The 13152-nt window shown below is 41.8% G+C and overlaps 1 protein-coding gene across 11 annotated transcripts in view; it reads right to left on the bottom strand.

Annotated features, from left to right (window-relative positions):
- APBB2 (amyloid beta precursor protein binding family B member 2) overlaps positions 1-13152 on the bottom strand; it is a 318929-nt gene that overhangs the window by 22230 nt on the left and 283547 nt on the right. The window lies entirely within an intron of this gene.

Below are 13152 nucleotides of genomic sequence, written 5' to 3'. Positions count from 1 at the left end.
AGTAAATGCCCTGTAACAAAAAGATTGTTTGCCTAATACTAAGCACTCACACAGTATAGCATGGCTGTCAGAGTGCTGAAGTTCTAATTCAGCCTCACAACCACAACTGGGAGGTAGGCATTTCTGTTTACCCACCTTACAGATGGGAACTCTGAGGCGCAGCTGGCCCTGTAGTGTAGGCAGACCATACAGTAGCAGGATTGAAAGGGCAGCAGACACAACCCAGGCAAACCTTCAACTACCTTTTTCTGCAGCCTTCCACCCACCTTTGTTTTTCTTTTCTCATAATGTGCTGCCCCCTCAGCACACAGTCACTAACCTTTGCCACTTAGTCAACAGTCCCTGCCAACTGCAAATTTCTCTACCCCCAGCAGACTGGCTGACTAGAATTAGACTAGACATGGCAAGCTGACCCCCAGTCATTCCATCAGTATGAAGACACTCTTCAATGCCTTTCCCCTCAGAGGGAGGCTGATGACAAGGAGTCCCATATTGGAAAGTCTAATCCTTTTTTGCTAGTGCACACAGTGGGCCAAATCTTTAGCTGATGTAAATTAGTGAAGCTCCCTTCTGACCCAGCATCTCAAAAGTAAAACTGGACTAAAACCTCCAAATAGGTTGCATTCATCAGGCCTCAAGGTGAACTGAGGGAAAAGGGTATATTTAACTATGCTATCTCTGAAAAATTATTAGCTATGGAAAAAATGAACTGTTACATAAAACCATCATGAATTTTATCTCGTGAGGGGGCCTGCACATTAATCAAGCTTGCTGGTCCAGCCCTGAAGGGTTTGTAGGCACCACGTTTGTAAGCATTTAGGGTCCCCCAGTCACCCAAACACTTTTATTAGCTCTGGTTGGTACTGGAACAGTAAGTATGTATTTCTAGACTTTCTGAAACTTTGGAGTGTTTTTTAAAAACTACAACCTTCTAATGTCCCACCTTTCAAGCATTTTTGTTTTTTTACCTACAATTCCAGATATTTTGTATCTTGTTATAACGGCAACATTCTAGCAGAGCTGTTTTAAATGAATGGATATGGATTTAAACCATAACTCTATCATAGAGTTTCTGATTAGAAACACTCAGTCTCCCTTCCTCTTCCCTCCTCCCCGAGATCCCTGGTAATGACTATGCCCCCAACACTGCAAAGAGAATGGATCCCTGTGTGCAGCATATTGCAGGATTAGGGCCTACTCTAATGGAGTGCTGATTTAAAGGCTAAAATCTGTGTTTATATGAATTTAAAATACTACTGAAAGCCATCTACTTTACATTCCATGGCTTTACTATTTACTGAGTATTTACTCCAATCAATACTATTCCTTTGATGTGTTGTAAAGTAGTGATGTATGAGGCCTCTTAACAAGCTTATCCTTGAAAGAGCACCCAATGTTTTCACTGAGTTGTATACATAAATAAGGCCCTGATTCTGCAAACCGCTTTGCACGAGCAGGTCACAGCACCTAAGCAGAGCCCAGTGGAAGTCAGCAGAGGTCTGCACAGGTTCAGGGTCCACCCATGTGGAGCAGTTTGCAGAATCAGGGCCAAGTAAAAGTATTAACTTCAAGGACTAGCACACGTATTCTAAAATACAGAACAGATCTGGGTAGTGCCTTCTGCTATGAGTGAAGTTATTCAGTTATCAGTTATTTTCTTATAAATAAAAAGGCAATATCTAAGATGAGGCAAAGCCATTAAAGCAAATCCAATCAGGGTTTTGAAAGCATGCTGTGAAATCCATGATTATAAAACAGCACTAGAAATTCTTGCACTCTGCTTGATCAGCTGTGGCAATATCCTGGCATATCAACACGATTCTAAACTATTGTGCTTTGCTTTACTGAACCACATCAGACAATGTACCTCAACTAACAAGCTAATTTTTTTGGAGCATATTACACAAAAGCCTCTGCAGCCATATTTAATCTAGCCCTGTTGAGAAATTACTTGAGTTTTCGTGCTGAATTGCAAAGATTTAAAACCTTAAAGAGATAACCCTCCTCCCCCCATTAAATAATAATAAAAGGTATTTAGAAAGCATCCCTTTTTTTAGGGGCATGCGCAGGGCACTGCACTGTTCAAAACAGACTAAACTATTATAACAGCATAAGATAGACAAAACCAATGCTATAAAGACCAAAGAAAGGAGGGTGGTTATGGTTTAAGTGGGAAACACCTCAGAAAAGTGTTGTCTTACACTTTCCACTATAAAGGAGTATTGTGACTTTTCTTTCATAAGTATTAATACCGCCATTGTTTGCAGCAGACATATGATATCCTGCAAGGAAAACCCCATACACTACAGATGTGCCTTTTCTTTGTCCCATGTCATTCCATTTGGATTTAATAGAGTTGAAAAGTGTTAAAAATCACTATTCCCCCACACACCACAAAATTCTGTCAGCCTGCCAAAAATCACTGAACATTTTAAAGAGACTGGCCTATGTTTCTGCCAAGGCAACAGCAGACACTCTACTGGGAATGTCTGGGAGCTGCCAGAAGCTGTGGCTAGGGATGGCAGGGCAATGTGAGAGAGCACCAAGCTAAACTTCCCCCAAAATCTCTTTTCCACTTCCCAACCTGGCACATGATCCCAGTATTTCTGTCTCTCTTTCTCTCTGGCAGGAGGAAGAGAGGCCAGGCTAGACTCCCCTCCTCCTCTCCTGGACCCAGCACAGGGCAACAGCATCCCATCCTCATATTCTAGGATAGGTTTCTAGGATAACACTCTACTCTCCTGTAGCCAGCTAATGTGGTTAGCTCTCTACCTCAGGTTGTAGTAATCCGTGCTGTAGGGTTTAAGGCTCAGAGTTCAAGCCCAGTGGATGATATATGAAGGGGAGTATTATTACAGTTGCACATAACATAATTTGTTTTCACCTTTGTCCTTGAAAAACTCCTAGGCAATGACATACAAAAAACGACATTAACAGAACCTTATTTTGCTTGCAACATTCTCAATAGTTAGGAAATGCCAGAATTATGGTTGCCCATGCATGCCATGCTCCTTGTATGTACTGTGATTTTGATTACAGAATGATATACTATTTTTCCCCACAGGACCCCTGCCTCATTCAATGCACAGGCTGGGTGCACAAGAAAGATGATTTAGGGTGGCACAGGCAACTGTAAATTTGGCATGTTCTAACTTCCCAGTGCTTGACTTTGCAACCTAAATAATGGTAATTTAACAGAAATTTTTGTATGTAATACCATGTATTCATAACAAGGCTGAACTAAATATACAGAGTTAATGACAATCAGCAGCAAAAATTATTTAGTAAATATTTGATCAATTTTCAACCTGTGAGGAGCCAAAAAAAGCCTGCACTATGATGTTTCAGGGAATTGGGCCCAAACCCAGCAAATGCTTCCATATGTGCTTAATTTAAAGCACCTGAATAGTCCTATTGTTTACAGCAGGACTACTCACATCTGTAAAGATAGGTATATGCATAAGCCTTTGCAAGATCAGGGCTATGTCTGCATACCTGTCAGGATGGGGAGGATATCTCATCAATAAAACCCCTTCCCTCTCTTTCTTCAAAACCAGAGTTACTGTATCATGCAGAAATCTGAAAACACCATCGGCTTCCAAATCATCAATCAAACTATCATCTTCCCATCTGCCAAGGCACAGACTATATGTCAACTTCAATAATTCATCAAGTCAACTAAATGTCTTAAGCAACATCCATGAGCACAGTCCTACAGTACAGAACACAATTCTGCAATACTGGCCTGCTCCCACAAGACACCCAGGTTGTTAAGAATCCAACTTGACTCTCCTGTAGCTAGGGTTCAAACTATTCTGTATTTCAAGGAAACAAACAAAACCCCTCCTCTCTCTTTTGTAGAAAAATTATCAAGGATATGAGGGCTCCAGTTCATACCCTTCCAGAATTACCAATGGTAAATTAATCTATGGAAAAGGTATAACAATTGAAATCTTGCATGCAAATGATTGGGCAGAAAAGAGAATACTGCCTTCTGAGCAAGATGTATTGACTTCTGGACAAGTCACTGGAGTTGTCACCTCCCAGAATGTGGAAGTGCAGAAGCTACAAGCCAGCTCATGCCAAGGCCCCTAGGTTTCAACTGAACACTGACAAATACATAGCTGGAATCAGTCTGGTTCACCTATGTGTTAGTGTTGTTAAAACAGATATCAGAGTTATAAAAATGCGTCTAGACTTTATGAAATGCTTGCAATTTGTTGCATGCATTAATCTGACTGATAATACCTACATCCCACGTTATAAGGTAATATTTAAGTGTTTGCTCTTTAACTGTAAGTCACCAGACAGGACAGATGCATTAACAAGTGTGAAATACTAGTTTCCAACAGGAGATGTTTATCTCTTGCCCAGCACAATAAGGCCCATCAACATCACATGAGCCATCAGAAGACAAAAGACTTTGTGCATTGCTCTCTTCCCCACATTCCCCATGAAGAGGAGACTTTCAACTGAATTCCTCCCAAGAGCTGAATTTGCAACTTTATGCAGAAGGGGGAAAGGAATAAAAAGCCCTAACAAGAAGGAATTGTATTTTTTATGCTTGCTTGGACTGTGAGAGAACTAAGCATAAGCAAAAGATCCCCAGTGCTTGCCCTGGGTTAGCTCTAAAGGACTTATAGCCCTTGCTTATTATAGAAGCTTTCATTACTTTTTGAAAGTTAAGACTAACTCATTTGGGTGTATGCAATGTTTACCTGCTTTAACCTTGTAAATAATTCTTATTTTCTTTTCCTAGTTAATAAATCTTTAGATCTTTTATTATAGGGTTGGTGACAAGCATTTTCTTTCGTGTGAGATCTAAGGTACAGCTGACCTGGGGTAAGTGACTGGTCCCTTTGGGACAGGGAGTAACCTGAATATTATTGTGATTTTTGGTATAAGGGACCATCTGTCACAAAGCCAACCTTGCCTAGGTGACAAGATAGATTGGAGTACCCAAGGGGCTGTCAGCTTGACACTGATCATACCTAACCCCATCAAAGTCTATCCCACTAGGATGCTCACGTGCAGAAAGCTAAGCATGTGCAGAAGTGTTTGCAGGCTAGACTTCCTGCTCCTGCTCCTAGTGAAGTCAAAAGGAATTTTGCCATTAATGTCAGTGGGACAGGAACACTTCCCCATTCCAGTGTAGAAAAATCTTGGCGGTTACAGCAACTTTCATCAGCCCTTTACTTTTCTGGGCTTGGGCCTACAGTGGAGAAGCATCTCAGCAGGAGAACACAGTATTCAAAAACGTAACTGGATCCCGACAGAATGGTTTCCAGGATGATGCCAGTTATTCTGCGGTTTGCTGTAAAAATGAATATTTCCCTTAGCCTGAAATGAAAACTTCCATAATTTGTGCATGTATCCTATGCTCCATCTAATGGGAATTTACAGTACATATGAACTGGGATTGAATCGTTATTTCAAACAGAAGTCATAAAACAGATTGACCAGAAAAATGGATGAGAATTTTTCTGTGCGCGTAAAATTGTAGCTTGGCTCTGCTGTAGAGCTGAAAATAGAGTAGAATCCTCTTAATTAGGATGCCCTGTTGCTTATTATTAAGGGAAGAGACCTTTTTTCTTTTTTAAAAAAATGGTACTGAATAAAAATGGGTCAATAAAAAGGAATACTTCATCTTTATTTCAGTAAAGTTCTCTATTAATTGACTGGAGCTTGCCTATTTAACACGCAGTTAAGCATCACTTAACCACTAAACATTAGGTGAATGTGATTATGCTAAATGGAATTTATGCTAACGCTACCCTGTTTGAATAGGGGTCGATATTAGACTAAAGCCCTGGGAGACATCCCAGTTAATCTCACCATGAAAGCATGGCACATATTGTACTACCTTTCTAATCTAAAGTTTTACCTTTTGAACAATGTAGATATGTATTAGCTAATTTCTTTGGTAAAAATAAACTAACTTTTAAGTCTGAAATAAGCAAAGGTCAAATCTTATCAAAACACTGATAAAACACACTGATCAAAACAAATAGAAATATTTTCTTGCATCAGTGTAATTTTGATTTCCACTGTATTTATAGATTTATATTTTACAAATAATCCTTGACACAGGAAAGTACCTCTTCTGGGCTGAGTAAGAAAACGATTTGAATTAATCAAGAAAAATGATGGCCAATGTCTAACTTTCCTCAAGTGTGGTCCATGTACCGCTGGTCCATGCTTGTGGACTGCAGGGAGTTGGCTAGTAATATGGGGCTTGCTCTCCTTCTCCTTACCAGCTTCTACAAACCTCCAGGATCTTCATTGCCAGGATCTACCTGGAAACTACTAAAAACTGCTGGAAACTACTAAAAACTGCTGGAAACAAGGAGAGCCAGCACCACGTGATCACCAGCCAGCACCTCGTATAGAGAATGTGAGGGCTGCAGCAGTGGTCACATAGATGTAAGAGAAAGGGGAGAAGTGAGGAGTCAAGAGCAACCACAGGGACTGAAACTACTAATGGAGTTAGAATTGACATCCATCATTACAGAAAGAAAGTCTGGGGGAACAGAGGACCAAGTGGCTGGGAAGCATATGTAGGTGAGCAAAAGGAGAGAGGAACAGAACAGATGGGAAGGGCAATGAGATAAGAGAAAAAGAGAAAAATAAAACACTGAAAAACCATGCCTCTGGTATAACTTTTCCATGTCAGCAATTGCTGTAGTTGTCACATGGATATTCAAATGGGAGGGGAGGTGACCCACAAGCAAAACTCTTTGGTAAAATATGGTTCAGAATATGAAAAAGTTCTGAAGTTCTGGATTAACATTTTAAACAGTATTTTGCCAGCACTGTCCCTTTACAGAGGTAGGGATTTCAAATCAGGATTAAGATGCTATTAAGAGGTAAACTACTTACTATCTTTACAGAATTGAAAACTATAACCACATGTAGTCCCTTTCGGGACACAGGGCCTGATCCAAGACCTACTGAAGTCAGTGGAAGTATTTTTATTCACTTCAGTGGGCTTTGTATTAGGCCAATGCAGAGGCGCTTGCAAGGATGTGGAGAACTCTGTATAACAACAATTTTAAAGCAAAAAGCCAAAACAAACACTCTCCAACAATGAAATAATATCCATATCAGCATCAAAATCAGAGTCCTTGCATGGTTTGCTAAGGGATTTTTCATCTTCATGTTATCCATTAGCTGAGGCTGCTATAGGGTGAGACAATCTCCCTCTCCTGGAAAAAAACAAACCAAACCAAGCAAAAAAACCCAAAACACCACCACCACCAAACCACCCAACTCCAAAACACGTCCTATAATCCTTTCCATCTGAGCTGGATTCTAAAATTTGCATGATTGTAAAAAAATAAATCAGTCAGAGATTCAATATTTTTCTGTGCCAAAATACACAATTTTTTCACTTTGTGCATTAGACTATGTGTAATCCTTTTTAGTACAGTAGTGTCTTTAATTTTTCAGTTTTCAAATGAATTTTGATTTGTGTATCTTAGATCCATCAGGCCAACAACCACATTCTGTTGTGCACCTGCACCTTCCTACAGTTTTCTAATTGTAATCCAGTACAGAATGCTTATCCACCTTAACATGATCATGCAAGCTGAGAGTAGGGTGACCAGGTGTTCGGTTTTCGACCGGAACACCTGATTGAAAAGGGATTCTGGCGGCTCCGGTCAGCATCCATTGACTGTCCAGTTGGCAGTGGCAAACAGTGGGGCTGGCAGGCTACCTCCTAGCCTCCACGCCACATGGCTCCCAGAAGCAGCGGCATGGCCCCCTCCGTCAGCTCCCACGCACAGGGGCAGGCAGGGGGCTCCACACACTGGCCCCGTCGCAAGCGCTGCCCTGGCAGCTCCCATTGGCCAGGAAACAGTCAATGGGAGCTGTGGGGGTGGCGCCTGCATATGGGGCAGCGTGCAGAGCCGTCTGGCTGCGCCTCCGCATAGGAGCCAGAGCAGGGACATGCCTCTGCTTCTGGGAGCTGCTTGAGGTAAGCGCTGCCTGGAGCCTGAACTGCGCCCCAACCCCCCGCCCCAGCCCTGATCCCCCTCCCATCCTCTGAACCCCTCAGTCCCAGCACGGAGCCCCTCCTGCACCCCAAATCCCTCATCCCTGGCCCCATCCCAAAGCCCACACTCCCAGCCAGAGCCTTAACCCCCCCCCCGCACCCTAACTCCAGCCCAGAACCCCTTCCCATACACTGAACCCCTCATTTCTGGGCCCACCCCAGAGCCCACACCCCAGGGGATGGCCGGTGAAAATGAGCGAGGGTGGGAGTGAGCAGGGGCAGGGCCTCTGAGAAGGGGTGGGGCATCGGAGGAGGGGCGGGGCAAGGGTATTCGGTTTTGTGAGAATAGAAAGTTGGCAACCCTAGGTGAGAGGATACAGGATTTCTGACAGAGGATTTCCCCTTAACAGAAATAGATAGGTCCCCTCTCCCACTAGCAGCCCCAGAATTCTTATTTCAGTTCTCTTTCAGATGAGAACTTAAAAATTTGTTTCTTTTTAGAAGAACATCAGATACTTTTACGCAGTTATTGAATTCTCCTTGCGTGATCTAGCACTGAAGGCAATCCACTTGCCTTTTTAATACATTCATGCATATAGCTTGTATTGCTAATTATCCTGTATTGGAAGCCTCTGAATTTCTCTCCAATTGCTTTTTTAGGTCACTTACTAACTCTCGAGTAGTTTCCTTGGGCACTGTTTGTTTGGCCACCTTGAGTGGGAATGTGAATCCTAACAATTGTAACCTGGCAACCTTATATGTGAGGTTCTTACAGTGAACGAAAGCCCCAGCCTTTCTGTTATTTGTTGACATCTCAGAGATCATTCCCACCTTTTCAAATTATTTAATTTTTAACCCCTCGTTCTGCCCCCCATACCTGACACCTCTGTGACATTCAGCTCTTTAGGACCTTAGGCTCCAAGCCATGCTCCAATCTGAAAATATTTCTATGCTTCCAGGGTTTTAATTCCCAATTTCATGTATGTGCTATCCTCTTCTCAAAGCTCTAAGTGCCCCCACCTATTTTCCATATAACTCTGGGTCTCCATGTCATAGACACCACCCTTCCAACAGAGGACTAGACAGGATTCTCTTCAGACTTAGCACTACATCCTGATTAGGCAAAGGGATGGCTATTAAGCATAATGAATCACTTACCCTTTCCCCACGTTCTGTGGTGGGTCTCTCTCTCTGTTTCTCACCAGAAACACCATCCTGGATCTCAGAAACCTTCCCGATAAGAAGTTTTGCCAAAAATCCACCCTTTCCCGCAAAAGTTTCGGTTTAGACAAACTGGCATTTTCTGATGACAACCATTTAGTCAAGAATTCCCGACTGGCTCTAGTTAGGGGGGCAGGAACTGTATGACGAGTCAAGAAGAGAGTGTCAGCACAGGGCTTCCATTTCAAATTTGGATTTTCACTGGTTTTTTTGGTGGCTAGAGATAGAGGTTTAGGGTCAGATCCTCATCTAATGGAAACTGGCAGAGCCCCATTCAACTCAGTGGAGTTACACCAATTTACACCAGCTGAGGCTCTGACGCTTAACATTTTATTAGCATGAACCTTCACATTGCAGTTCTTTTAGAGAAGAAGTCCCATCTTACTTCAGAAAGTTTATGGAAGGTATATGGGGATTCAACTACTTACTCTGTTCTAGAGGTGCTCTCTCCAAGGCTAAGGTACATGGATGAGACAGCATGGGAAAGACTGTACTGCTGCTACTCATACTGTGCAGCATCACAGGGGCTTTATTCTCCAGATTAGTCTTTAAATCTTTGAACAGCCTCTTTGATGCCAATCATGTAACTTGGATAAACTTGGATATAGTAAATTAATATTTAGATATTTTAGACAACAATCCTACCTTCAAAAACAACAAGGAGTCTGGTAGCACCTTAAAGACTAAGATTTATTTGGGCATAAGCTTTCGTAGTTAAGTAACCCACTTCTTCAGATGTACAGAGTGAAAATTACAGATGCAGGCATTATTATACTTCATGTGTCAGTATTATAATGTCTGCATCTGTAATTTTCACTCCAAGCATCTGAAGAAGCGGGTTTTTTACCCACGAAAGCTTATGCCCAAATAAATCTGTTAGTCTTTAAGGTGCCACCGGACTCCTTGTTGTTTTTGTGGATACAGACTAACATGGCTATCCCGATACTAGAATACTACCTTCGCAGATACAAGTGAAAGATGCAAGCCTTTGTAAGGAATATTTAAATAACTGATAAAGAAATCAAATTGAGATGCCCAAAGCTCAAGTGCACATTTAATTTAAGATGGCAGCAAATACTGTGTCTTCATTGAGATTTGCCTTATTAAGCCGTTGGGAGTGATAGTTTCCCTTTTTTCTTTATTATTCAGACAGAAAAACTAATCACAGTATTTTCACAACCAGAGAAGCAGATCACAGCACACTTTTGTTAATGTTAGCCTAGAATGATCATCACTTCTTACATGCATGAAATGTACATTAGCTTGCAAAGCCATAATCACCAAGAAAGTTCAAACATTTCCCTAGGCCAGTGCTTTCTAAAGAACTGATTAAAAACCAGTCAAGCTTGTAAAGTAGTCTCATTATATTCCTTGAAGCAAACCCAAGGAAATGTCCACATCTCTAAACTATCTCCCTTCCAACCTGTTCCAGTGCCAGGGCTTTACTATCTAGAAGAACAAACATAACTGGACTGAGGCCGAAACTTAATTCTGACTTGTGGAGTACAATTCTACCAGTAAGAAATTGCTGCCTGACTATAGCCCTTGAGCTGCAAAGCAAATGATAACAATATAGTAGAATAGTACTGTACGTGTTCCAATACAACAGGAAGTGTTATAGAGAATCCTAAACAATAACTTTGCACAACATGCAGATAAAAAATGCATACATGACAGTTTATATAACTTGAAGTACAACCTGCCATCCCAAACACTAGATGAAGAGAATAATTTCAGTGTTGCCAACTCTCATGATATTTTTGTTTTTCTTAAACTCCTCGCTCCTGGAGTCATGTAATTATGTGCGAATCTGAGCTTTTATTTAATAAGAAAAGTTTCTAGTCCTCATGGCCACAGAGAAGAGCTGGAAAATATGAACCCTAAATTCTCAAACACCAGAAGGCACGTAAAAAGAACCATGATTCTCCCCCCGACCCCCGCCAAATCTCATGATTTGTAACTAGTCACATGTTTGGGGGGGACGGCTGAGTCACGATTTTTGAATGCATGGGGTTGGCAATACTGTCATTACTGGATTAAAAATGTGATCAGGTAAAGGATTAGTTTACTTCGCTACATGTTAGCTTTTGTAAGACAATGATGACTGATACTGGCACTGTTTGGTGAGTGCTAGGCAGATAAACATGGAGAATGATGGAGAAATGAAAATCATTTACCTCTCTCTGAATCCAGGAAAGCATGAAGAAACAGAACAGAAAGAGCAAGTTAGAAAGCATTCACACAGACAAAAGTCCAGCATACAATGAGACAGAACTGTTGACAGCAGTACTGTACATTTAACATTCAATATTCCTTTCCTGCTTAGCTTACCTAGGCGTACTGCAACTATTTCCTTTCAGCAGTTATTCTGGTTGAATCCTGTGGTGCTGAAGTTTGTATTTTTGGAAACATACAATGAAGCCAAGAGGCATCAGCTGAATTTAGAGAGGCAGCACAGGCATATCAACATCAAGAGGTAATCGAGCTTAAAATATCACATACAAATATGGGAAGCAGTATGCAGTAAGCACACATGAAAAAGTGATGCAAACCTTTGTGTTTCCAAAAGGAGCTGCTATTTAAACAGACAACAACAAACCAATCATGTGTTTTAAAAACATGCCTTACACAGTGTTACTGTTAAATCCTTGATTGCCCAAACTGAAAGAGTTTGTAAGTCTGCTTTCATTTTCACCATCTGGGTTAAAAACTTCTTTTTAAACTGAAGCCAAATTAAGTTTTCTCCATCTGTGGGATTTTCAAGAGCTCTCATGATTTAGGAGCACAAGTAGCACTGAAAATCAAAGTCACCTGGGCTCAGTTGAAAATTACACCCTCTGAGACATCCATGGCTGAATTCTGCCCCAACTTGCCCCTGTGAAACCCCACAGAAGCCAAGTGGTGTAAATCAGCATAGATTTTAGCTTCAAAGCTGTTTTAACAAATACTAAAATAACGTGATTTAACCCAAGCTGTTTTTTATTTCCCAACTGCAGCCCAATAGCTCTCAACAGGTGGGGGGCTGGGGAGAAGGGAAGGGAAAGAGGCCAGGCAGAAGCAGACAAAATGTAGCTAGTTCACTCCTTCATTGGTTGTTGCCTTTTGCCCTTCACCTCTCACTAGATTTTCCAGGATCCACCTAGATAGCTGCCACTGCTGAGGGTCAAAGCCACCCTAGAGCTGCTGGCACTTTGTAGCACTGCTATCGAATCCCATGCTGCTCAGAACAGGAGTAATTGCTGTTGTATTCCAGTGCCTCTTCCAGACCTGCACTGATGCTGGAGCTGGTGACTGCTGGCTACTGGAGCTACCTCCAATAGTGGGTCTTCAATAGGAAAAGGATGCGCTCTTAACTCATGTTAGCTAACGTTATAACGAACATGGGGTAAAATCCTAGTGAAAACAAGGAAGTCTGTAGTTTTAACAAGCGTAGCAGGTTGAGGTTGAGACGATGGGGGAGCCAAGCGTTTACATTGGCCTGTCAATTGTTAAAAACTTGCAAAACTGACAGCCCAATCTTCTCTTCAGTCACCTCCCTCAAGTTATTTCCCTACTATTACAGGGTCCTGCAGCCCAGGCAATCTCCCACCAGTACTTAATGAAGCTCACATGCATGGGGCAAATGTCCATTGAGGCGTGTCTTCACAACTGTTCTATTCAGATTTTGTTCGCTACCCTGACACTTGGGTCACTGGGGAAGTGTGGCCACGGTCTTCCTCTACTATGCCAGGATTGTTTGCTTCCTAGGCTCTTTCCATAACCAGAAGAGAAAAGATATGCACTGGGAATTTGCAGATAAGTACACACTTCTATACAGGAAAGCTCCATTCCTCTGAGCCAAATGATGGCTGTGTGAGAAAAACAACAGACATTGCCCAAGACCAGGGGTTCTCAAACTTCATTGTACCACGACCTGCTTCTGCCAACAAAAATTA

Source organism: Lepidochelys kempii, chromosome 4 (genome assembly GCF_965140265.1).
Source record: "Lepidochelys kempii isolate rLepKem1 chromosome 4, rLepKem1.hap2, whole genome shotgun sequence".
NCBI classification, from domain to species: Eukaryota; Metazoa; Chordata; order Testudines; family Cheloniidae; genus Lepidochelys; species Lepidochelys kempii.
Note: the sequence above shows the minus strand (reverse complement) of the source record. Positions and strands in the feature narration are given on the sequence as shown.